We start from the raw sequence: 10559 nt of genomic DNA, 5'->3' as shown, positions 1-10559 counted from the left end.
GGGTGCCGGCATGAAATTCACAGATCCGTGCAGCTGGGTGTGGTGTTCGTACTGTTACAGGATATGCGGCAGGAAGTCCGAGATGAAGGCGAGACGAAAGCCTGCAGAGCCAGAGGGCCTTCAGGGCCCAACCCCGTAACTCACCCCAACTCGGATCCAGACCCCCTCCCGTGGCAGGATGAGCCTTTGGCCCGGGATCCTAGCCTCCTGTCCCCTGTTTCCCAACCTCTGACCCGGATTTCCTTCTCCAGCCCTGCATTTCCCTATTCCTGAAGCCCCTTCCCCAGTCTCTGAGTTCCATCTCCCCTGCCCCCTGCCCCTGTATTCCCTTCATCTACCTCACTCCCATTCAAGGTGACCTGAAGGTGTACCATGGCCTCCAGCAGGAGCAGTTAGATCCAGATGTCCAGCCGCGCCCAGCCATTGGTCGCTGGTACTTGCACAGAAACTTGTGGGCGTCCAGTCCGATCTCTACCCAGTTGTTGAGCAGAGCGAACAGGCGTGCCAGCAGGAAGGCTCCCACAAAGATGGTGATAAACCCAAACTGCAGCTCCAGCAGGCAGGGAGTGTCAGGCCCGGGGCCACCTCCCCTGCTGTGCCAGGCCCCCAGGGGCCTCACTCATGCCCACTCAGGGCACATGCTGCTGAGCGACTGCTCCTCCATCCCTGGATATTCATCAAACAGGCCCTGGCACTCGATGAGCTCATAGTCCTTCCTCCTCCCAGTGCTGCAGCTCCTGCCCGATCTGGGTGTCCCTCTGCCCTGCCAGCTGCCACTTCTGCCACCAAGCCTTCAGCTTCCTGGAGGGAGGGCAACCAGATAATGGTCATAACAGGACCTTGTGCTAGAAACTGCCACTTCTATCACCGGCACCCCTTAGAGGCAGGCACCATGACGATTGATTTCCACTTTACTGATGAGGAAACACACCTGGAGAACTTGCCCCAGGCTCCCCTAATTGTAAGTGCTGGAGCCGGTGTTCAAATCCATTCTGTTAGACTCGAGTCCAGTGCTCTCAACTCTGCACTTCCCACCTAGTCATTCTTGGTCTCTGGAATATCACTGCCCCTGAAAAAAATAGTAATAGAAAGCCCTCCATTTGCAAAGCTGTTTCCTGTTGAACGCCTCATAATCCCCTTAACTCTCTTGGAGAGGTATTATTGTCCCCATTGTACAGATGAGGAAACTGAGGCCCAGAGAGACACAAAGCCATGCAGCTCACAAGAAGCAGGGCTAGGACTTGTGCCTGTATCTTCTGTCCCAGTAAAGGGCTTTTCTGCTCTGCTTTTATAAAAGCCCTCCAAATGGCCTGACTAGGTCCAGCCTTGTCCCCCATTCTTCCCCCAGCACTCACAGCACAACAAACTCTTCCATGTGGCTGAGCAGCTGTTTGCCCACCATGATGATGATGAGCTGCTGGGTGACCTCAATGTGGCAGCCACCAGGTCCACACTGTTGTTGGCACACACAGAGCACCTTACTCAGGGCTTAGGGGCTGCATAGGGGTTACCCCACCTCCCTGCTGGTGCAGAGAGTTGGCCACCTGCTCCTTCTACCCAGTTTGGAGGCCCTAGAGGCAGATCCTACCCCTGCCAGACCTGAGGTTGTGATGACTACCCCCAACCCCCAAGAACCAGCAACCCAAGGGTACATAATCACGTCCTCACTCCGCATGCGGAGCAATGTGCCATACTGACGGGGGCATCCCACAAACCTGAGGGCCCCCTGCATCTGTGGGTAATGTGCTCTCCCTCTCTGGAGCCAGGCTGCAGCTAAACTCCATGCTGAGGCTGACCCCCTCTCCCCACTGCTCCTGATCCTCTGGCCACCCCCTGAATTGACAACTAACCCTGCTGACAAAGCTGATGGGAGGCCTTGCCTAACCTACTAGGCCCCAGGGGTCTGCTGGGACCATGGCCTAAATCTACTTACTGCTCAACCCATGATCAGCAAATGCGGCACTTATGGCCCAGGAAGATGGAGTCACTGTGCTGCAGAGTGGGCTCTTTTGGTGATCATCCCTCCCATCCCATCAAATGACAATGGCAATTACACAACAACAGCACCTCCTGAGAGTCCAGCACTGTATGACTCCTAACCAGATGTCATTAAAGACTCAATGCTTCTAGGGAAAAGGACCAGCTCTGATTCATTTCTGTGTCCCTAGCATCCAACAAAGGGGGCATAGAAGGAAGGCCCCCAAAAGATGGTGATAAACTCAAACTGCAGCATTGGGAGGTGGCATTGTCAGGCCTGGGGCCACCCAGTGAAGGCTGTAGGACAGACTGGATGCGGGTGTTAGATTTTCACAGCTGTGCAATGATGTGCCCATAAATTACAGTTGATAAGACTCTAGCCCAGGGAAATCAAGAACCACCTTCAAGGTCAATAGCAAGAGCTGGGTAGGAACAAATCTGGAGCCCAAAGGGTGCTGCTGCTTTGCTGGGCTGCTTCCTTGGGAGGCGACAGCCCCAAGGCTGGGGTTTGGGGAGTGGTCCTCACCTGCCTTTGAAGAATGCCATGTAGAAGGGAGAAGAATAGAAATTGACAAACTGGAAATGAAAGTGAAGGCATTTTCATGGAGGTCTGGATTCTATGCATCTCTGGACAAAGGGCAGAGCTGGTCAGAATTCTATTGGGCACAAGGGGGCAGGCATAGCCCATCAGGTCAGCCCCTATGCGCCTGTCCTTAACCTACCAACCCCTAATGCCAGCCATGTGTCCCTGGCCACTCTCGCTTGAGGGTGACTGGAGACACCAGACTCCCAGTTCCCAGATGACACAAAGATAGCCCTGCAACCCATTACCTGGTTTTAGAGGAAGACCAGGCCAGGTGCGGTGGCTCACACCTGTAATCCCAGCACTTTGGGAGGCCGAGATGGGTGGATCACCTGAGGTCAGGAGTTTGAGACCAGCCTGACCAACATGGTAAAACCCCGTCTCTACTAAAAATACAAAAATTAGCCGGGTGTGGTGGGCCATTACCAAGAGCCCACCCACGTGGTGGGATGAAAAAAACCTGAAGACGCCCACATTAAGCCTGGAGCCTGGAACAGTGCTCTCACCCTCCATTGCCCCAAAGGACATTCACTTGGGTCATGAGCACAGAGTTGCCAGTGTGGAACATTGCAATGCTGATGATGCCATGGTAAATTATGACAGATACCAGGAAAATCATCACCATGCAGAGCTGGGGGCCAGGAAAGAGGGCTATCAGAGCTGGAGAGCTGGAGAGTGCACTGCCAGGGTTCCAGTGCACCCATCGTGGAGAGGCCAGTCCTTCCAGAGCAAAGGCCCAATGTCCCATCACCACAGTAAGGATGGCTGCAGAGCTGGTGAGTAGGCGGGAAAGGCAGCTGTGCGGTGGGAAGTAGGGCTCCTTCAAGCCTGTCACTGCGTTCTGGGTCATCTGCAGGGCCAGGGCAGCAAACTCTAGATGTGGGCACTCCTATCACAGGGGGCAACAGAAATGTGCATCCTAGGGCCAAGAGGCTGGTGCCATGATCCTAGGATAGGGGAAGCCCCCCACCTTTTCCTGACTGGAGAGGGAGCTCTGGAAGTAGAGGAATGGGTTCTAATTCATTTTTGGTTTTGCAGGGACTTTTTCCCCAGGGCATGGTTAAAAGCATGTGGATGTATGGCTAGATGGATGGGTGGGTAGACAGAGAAGTAAACAGCACATGAGTGAACATGTGGAAAAGGGCTAGATAGACGGATGAGTGAGCAGACAGTAGGCCGACAAATGGGCAGGTAAACTGGGCAAGCAATCAGTAAATCTCTATAGTTTATTCACAAGTAAGTGGGTAGACAGGCAGGTGGGTGGAGGGATGGACGGATGGCCAGGTGGGTGAGCAGATAAAAGTCTAGTGGGATGGTTGATGGACATGAGGATGGATGGATGGATGGATGGATGGATGGATGGATGGATGGACGGTTAGGTGAGTGAGCAGATGAAAGTCTGGTTGGATGGTTGATGGACATGAGGATGGATGGATAGACGGATGGGTGATGGATGGATGAATGGAGGATAGACAGATAGCTAGGTGGGTGAGCGATGAAAGTCTGGTTGGATGGTTGAGGATTGATGAATGGATGAATGGATGGATGAATGGAGGATGGGTGGATGGTTAGGGTAAGGAGATGAAAGTCTGGTGGGATGGCTGATGGGCATGAGGATGGATGGATGGATGGATGGATGGATGGATGGATTGTTAGGTGGGTGAGCAGATGAAAGTCTGTTTGAATGGTTGATGAACATGGGGATATTTGGATGAATGGATGAGTGGGATGGGTGGATGGGTTGATAAATGGATAAATTTATTAGTTTCGTCAATAACTATTAACTGTGTACCACTCTGCAATAGATACTGAATATGCCATAGTGAACAAACTGGAGAAGATCCATGCCCTAATGAAGTTTACAAACTAGTTTGCGAGACAGAGTTAAATGAATGAACAGATATATATATATGTCCTATGAAGGAAAACTTTTTCATGGATGGTCACTCTGAAGAAATGACACTTTAGCTATGAACGAAAAGGTGAAAAGGTGCTAAACGGACAGTAGAGAGAAGCTTTCTGGGAAGGGAACAGTGGGTGCAAAGGCAGGGCCACTCTTTTCTTTCTTTTTTTTTTTTTTTGAGACGGTTTCACTCTGTCCCCCAGGCTGGAGTACAGTGGTGCGATCTTGGCACATTACAACCTCCTCCTCTCAGATTCAAACAATTCTCATCCTCAGCCTCTTGAGTAGCTGGGATTACAGGTGTGCACCACCACACCCAGATAATTTTTGTATTTTTAGTAGAGATGGGGTTTCCCTATGTTGGCCAGGCTGATCTTGAACTCCTGACCTCAGGCAATCCACCTTCCTCAGCGTCCCAAAGTTCTGGAATTACAGGCATGAGCCACTGTGCCTGGCACTAATTTTTGTATTTTTAGTAGAGACGGGGTTTTGCCATGTTGGCCAGGGTGGTCTCGAACTCCTGCCCTCAAGTGATCTGCCTGCCTCAGCCTCCCAAAGTGCTGGGATTACAGGCATAAACTACCGTGCCCAGCCCACTGTTTTTAAATTAAATTAAATTTTTTTTTTTTTTTTTGAGACAGAGTCTCACTCTGTTGCCCAGGCTGGAGTGCAGTGGCGTGATCTCATCTCACTGCAACCTCCGCCTCCTAGGTTTAAGCGATTCTCATGTCTCAGCCACCCAAGTAGCTAGGATTACAGGCACATGCCACAATGCCGGGCTTATTTATTTATTTATTTATTTACTTACTTACTTATTTTTATTTTTTTTTTTGAGACAGAGCCTCGCTCTGTCACCAGGCTGGGCTCACTGCAACCTCCGCCTCCCGGGTTCAAGCAATTCTCCTGCCTGAGCCTCCCAAGTAGCTGGGACCAGACGTGCATGCCACCACGCCCAGCTAATTTTCATATTTTTAGTTGAGACAGGGTTTCAGCATGTTGGCCAGATGGTCTCAATCTCTTGACCTCATGATCCGCCCACCTTGGCCTCCCAAAGTGCTGGGATTACAGGTGTGAACCATCGTGCCCAGCTGGGGCTAATTTTTGTATTTTTAGTCGAGATGGAGTTTTGCCGTGTTGGCCAGGCTGGTCTTAAACTCTTGGCCTCAAGTGATCTGCTTGCTTCAGCCTCTCAAAGTACTGGGATTATAGGCATCAGCCACCGTGCATGGCCAATTTTAATTTTAATTTAATTTTTAATATATTTTTTAGAGATAAGGTCTTGTTCTGTCACCCAGGCTGGAGTGCAGTGGCACAATCATAGCTCACAGCAGCTGCAAACTCCTGGCCCCAAGTGATTCTCCTGCCCCAGCCTACTGAGTAGCTAGGACTACAGGTACATGCCACTGCACCCAGCTAATTTTTTTTCTAGTAGACAGAAAGTCTCACTATGTTGCTGAGACTGATCTTGAATTCCCGGTCTCAAGTGATCCTCCTGCCTCAGCCACCCAAAGTGCTGGGATTACAGGTGTGAGCCACTGTGCCCGGGCCAGGGCCACTCTTTAGAGTCACCTGAGTTGTGTACTGCACTATCCAAAGGGTACCACTGACATTTACTTCATTGCCTCAGTGTTCCCTTTCTGGTTTTTCAGTCCCCCAGCACCTGTTTAACCAATACCTTATATTAAATTACCTCTGTTAAAATATCTTGTTTGGTTTTCTATCTCCTATAACCCTGTTGAATGGATAAAGCGATGGATGGCTGGACAAATGGGTGGGCAGAAGATAGATTATTCACAGATTCATGCAACAAACATTTATGGAGCATCTTCTATGTGCTAGAGACTATTCTGGGCACTGGGGTACAGCAGCCAACATCACACACAAGGTCTCTGCTCTCATGGAGCTCACACGCTAGTGGGAGAAGACAGATAATAAACAAACCATAAAATATAGTGATGAATGCTGCGATTAAATTAAAACAGTGACAGGGAGCCTCTCTGGATTAGTGATCAGGGAAGACCTCTCTAGGAAGGAGACATTTGAGACTTGAATGACAAGGAGTAGGCTGTATAAAATCTGAAGGGGCTGGGCATGGTGGCTCATGTCTGTCTGTAATCCCAGTACTTTGGGAGGCCAAGGCAGGCAGATCACCTGAGGTCAGGAGTTTGAGACCAGCCTGGCCAACATGGTGAAACCCTATCTCTACTAAAAATAGAAAAAATTAGCCGGTGTGGTGGTGCACACCTGTAATCCCAGCTACTCGGGAGGCTGAGGCAGGAGAATAATTTGAACCCGGGAGGTAGAGGCTGCAGTCAACTGAGATTGCACCACTGCACTCCAGCCTGGGCAACAGGGCAAGACTCTGTCTCAAAAAAAAAAAAAAAAAAAAAAAAAAAAGTTGAAGGAAGAGGATTCTGGCAGAGCATAGCCAATATAGCCAATGCCAAGGCTCCAGGGTGGAAATGAACTTGACCAATTCAAGGATCTGGTGGAGCCAGTTGGGGAGAACCAGACACAGGCCAGATGGCACAGGGCCTTGTAGGCCACTGTGAGGGCTCTGGATGGTTTCCCAGGTACATCTCAAATGAGATTGCCCTGGAAGGCTTTGAGGAAGGTAACACAGATGTCACCATCCTGGCAGCTGAGAATAAATTAAGTGGGGCAAGGCGACCTGTTGGGAGGTCACTGCAGTGGTCCAGGAAAGAGGAAATGGTGACTTGGACTGGAGTGAGGAGAGCTGGGGTGTGGCAGAGGAGGTAGGGAGAAGCGAACAGACTCAGGATCAATGATTAGATGTTTGGATAGACAGGTAGGTAGATGGATGGGTGGGTGGGTAGGTGGAATGTTTTCTCCTTCTCGGTTCTAGGGAGGGTCTCTTTCCAAGGCCCAGCTTATATAAATACTCCCAATGTTTCACCTCACCAAGCCTGTATCGTCCTGATGTCAGGGGAGGGTTGAAAGTGACCCAGGAAAAGTGTGAGGAGAAGCCAGATTTGGATCCCAGGATGTTGGACTCCAAAGTCTGAGATCTTCCCAGCACACTTTATGGCCTCTGAGAACTCTGGGAAGTGGGGTTGTGGCCTGGAGGGCTGAACTGGGCATCACCTCCTGGTCCTGGAAGTCGCTGCAGTCCCAGTGGTGGGCCAAGGTGGCACTCCCTGCTTCCAGTGCTCCAGGAAGGCCATGGCCCAGAAGGACATGAAGATGCTGAAGAACATGGTTCCTGGGTGGTCAAAGAGGCAGCTCAGCTGTGAGGAGGGGAGAGCGGGCACAAGGTAGGGCCAGCATCCAGGCCCAGGTTGGGTCCAAAATACCTACATGTTTTTTTTGCCCCTTTCCTTGGCCCACCTTGGCCATGGGGCAGATCCCAGAAATATTCCACGTGGCACAGGTATCACAGAGTGGCACCCCCACTGGCACAGATCTCCTGTCTGTGAGCAGAGGGTCCCTATCCTGGGAGGGCCTATCCTCAACCAGGCAGACAACCTAGCCCACCCAGCGCATCCCCCAACGCTTCCACAGCCACCCACACTGGTGTGTTGGTCCCCACAGTGACAAGGCTACAGATAAAGAGCAGGGTGCCCACCAGGGTCTCAGGCAGCAGACAGGCCATGTAGAAACCTGAAGGGTGAGAGAAAGCTCATGAACCCCCATCTCTGCACTCAAGCCCCACTCCCAGACCCCACCCCAGCGCTAGACTCATCTAGCCAGGCAAAGTAGATGACCACCTTCTCCCCAAAGTACTCTCATACGTGGTCCAGGGGCTGGTACTTGTGCCAGTATTCCCAGCAAGCCCAGTATGGGTACAGCAATTGGTGAGAGTTGAGATCTGAACCGGGTACTTGGTACCCAGGCAGTTCAAAGGGGCCCTAGGAGGACAAAAGGAGGGAGAGCTGCGGGGAGGTTTGAGAGTGCTCTCCGGATGCCCCAGCCACTGCTGCCATGCTGTCAGGCCTGGGAGAGATCTGAGCTTGGGACATCTCTTCCTCATGCAGTGGGAAGGCTGCAGTTAGACTCCCTCTGCCAGCAGGTGGGCGATGCCCATCTCTGTATGTTTCTTCTTCCTGGAGATTGTGTGGGCCAGGATTTCTGCCACTTGCCAGAGGAGTCTTGGTGTCAACTGCCCGCTTAAGGTCCCAGCTGGACTCGCCCCAAGCAACCATCTCACCACTGCGTGCCTCCACATGTAAGAGAAGTAGGAGTCATGGCAATCTCTGCCCAGAAATCTGTGAGAGGAACAGGGGTCAGAAGCCCAGCCCTCCGCCCGATCTGAAACCTAATACCAGTCCAGAGCCTCTCCGTTGGAGACAGGCAGGTGAGACAAGCCAGCTGCCATTGCCAGAGAGCCCTTCTGCCCACAGAGCGCAGCCTGGGCTAGGTGTGTTCCAGTCAGGTGTGCATCAGAGCGGATTGAACAGGTGGGAATCAGGGATGGTGGGCAGGGCCGGGCCCCCAGTTTGCGGAAAGGACAGGTTCAGAGACCTAAAGCGAGTGAGGCAGGAGTTGCCTCTGAGGCACGCCGAGGAGGGGCAAATCAGCCTTGGCTGGGCTAAGGCTTCTGCTGGCTCCAGCCCCTATGCGGACAGACCCCACCCACCCGAGGCGCCGCCCGGTCTCACTTGTCCGGCTCCGAGCTGCGGACGGCGCACGTGTCCTAAGGCCGGCTAGGCACCTTCTGCATCAGAGGGTTGCGCGGGCGCAGGCGCCGCCGTGGCTCAGTCGAGCCCTCAGAGTCCGGGTTGGGTCTGGCCTGGGGTCAAGGGCAGGGTTACGGCCCCAGGGGAGACTCCGCCCCTGGCTGACCCCGCCCCACCCCTCCACCTGCGGCGGCGCGCGCAGGCTCAGTTCCTCGGCGTAGCACAGCGGCTCCCAGGCGCGCTCTGCTCGGCGAAGGGTGCGGCGCTATGCGGGGCTGCTCTCCTGGGCTACTCTCCCAGAAGGAGAGGGAAGGACCCCTAAGCCCCTCCCCTCACGATCTCGGCCGGGAGGTGACAGATCCCCCCCCCCTTCTTTTTTTGAGACGAAATCTCGCTCTGTTGCCCAAGCTGGAGTGCAGTTGCGCTATCTCGGCTCACCACAACCTCCGCCTCCTGGATTCAAGCGATTCTCCTGCCTCAGCCTCCCGAGTAGCTGGGACTACAGGCATGCGCCACCACGCCCGGCCAATTTTTGTATTTTGGGTAGAGACAGGGTTTCACCATATTGGCCAGGCTGGTCTCGAACTCCTAGCCTCAGGTGATCCGTCCGCCTCGGCTTCCCAAAGTGCTGGGATTACAGGCGTCAGCCACCGCGCCCGGCCATATTCCATTTTTCGCGTCGGTCCTTTCCGCCTTCAAAAGGGCTTTGACATGCGTTTCCTCGTTTAAATTTCAAATGAGGAAAACGAACACCCTCGTTTTTCAAACGCAGTGACAGACGCCAGGTGGGCCGCGTTGGTGACTGATCTTGCCCCTTTCTTGGGCACCTCCAATGTGCCAGGTCCTGGGCTAGCGCTTTACACCCTTTGTCCGTGTAATCGTCACAGCCCCTGCATGGGGCTGACATTACGGCCAAATCCATTTGACAGATGAGCTGCTGAAGGTTCTTGTGCAGAGCTGGCCAGGGGCGTCTGCGCTCGGCCTCCTCCAGCTCTGCGCTCCAGCCCGCCAGCTCTGCGCTCACCTCCTCCAGGTTCAGCTGAAAATTCTCGCGCCAGCGCCGCTGCCGGAGTCGCCTCTATCCCGCCGCCGCGGGGGTCGCAGCTTCTTCTCCCAGACAAGCACGAAGTCTGCCCCATCGCGGGGTCGGGGGACAGTTAGGAGCGGTCTGACCCCGCTCTGTCCCACTTTTATCTGGGTGGAAAGGGGTATCTGAGTCCATCAGTCCCACTAAGGCCAAAATTAAAGGAAATTTGAGTTGTAGCAAAATGTATTAGGGTTAGTTCGAGGAAGGAACTGCCCATTGGAAGAAAAAGACAAGAGACGCTGCGGGATTCCTCTGGGAGGGGACGGGGGTTTAAGCGAGAGCCTGTGGCCTGGCCACTCGAGCCTTCTGGATGAGGTGGGACAAGAGTCCTGTCTGGCCCAAGTCTCACCAATGCAGGTTTTCCCGTCTCAG

General features: G+C 53.1%; 1 long non-coding RNA gene across 1 annotated transcript; it reads right to left on the bottom strand.

Annotated features, from left to right (window-relative positions):
* Window positions 1-528: 528 nt before the first annotated feature.
* On the bottom strand, window positions 529-9374 carry LOC134735634 (uncharacterized). The gene is made up of 3 exons (XR_010118946.1): window positions 9083-9374; window positions 932-1069; window positions 529-801 (listed from the first exon to the last, which is right to left on the bottom strand). It is a non-coding gene; the product is annotated as an uncharacterized lncRNA (long non-coding RNA).
* Window positions 9375-10559: the final 1185 nt, after the last annotated feature.

The sequence above is a fragment of the Symphalangus syndactylus genome, chromosome 22 (genome assembly GCF_028878055.3).
Source record: "Symphalangus syndactylus isolate Jambi chromosome 22, NHGRI_mSymSyn1-v2.1_pri, whole genome shotgun sequence".
Taxonomy (NCBI): domain Eukaryota; kingdom Metazoa; phylum Chordata; class Mammalia; order Primates; family Hylobatidae; genus Symphalangus; species Symphalangus syndactylus.
The sequence above is the reverse complement of the archived record's forward strand: the minus strand, read 5'-3'. Positions and strand labels throughout refer to the sequence as shown.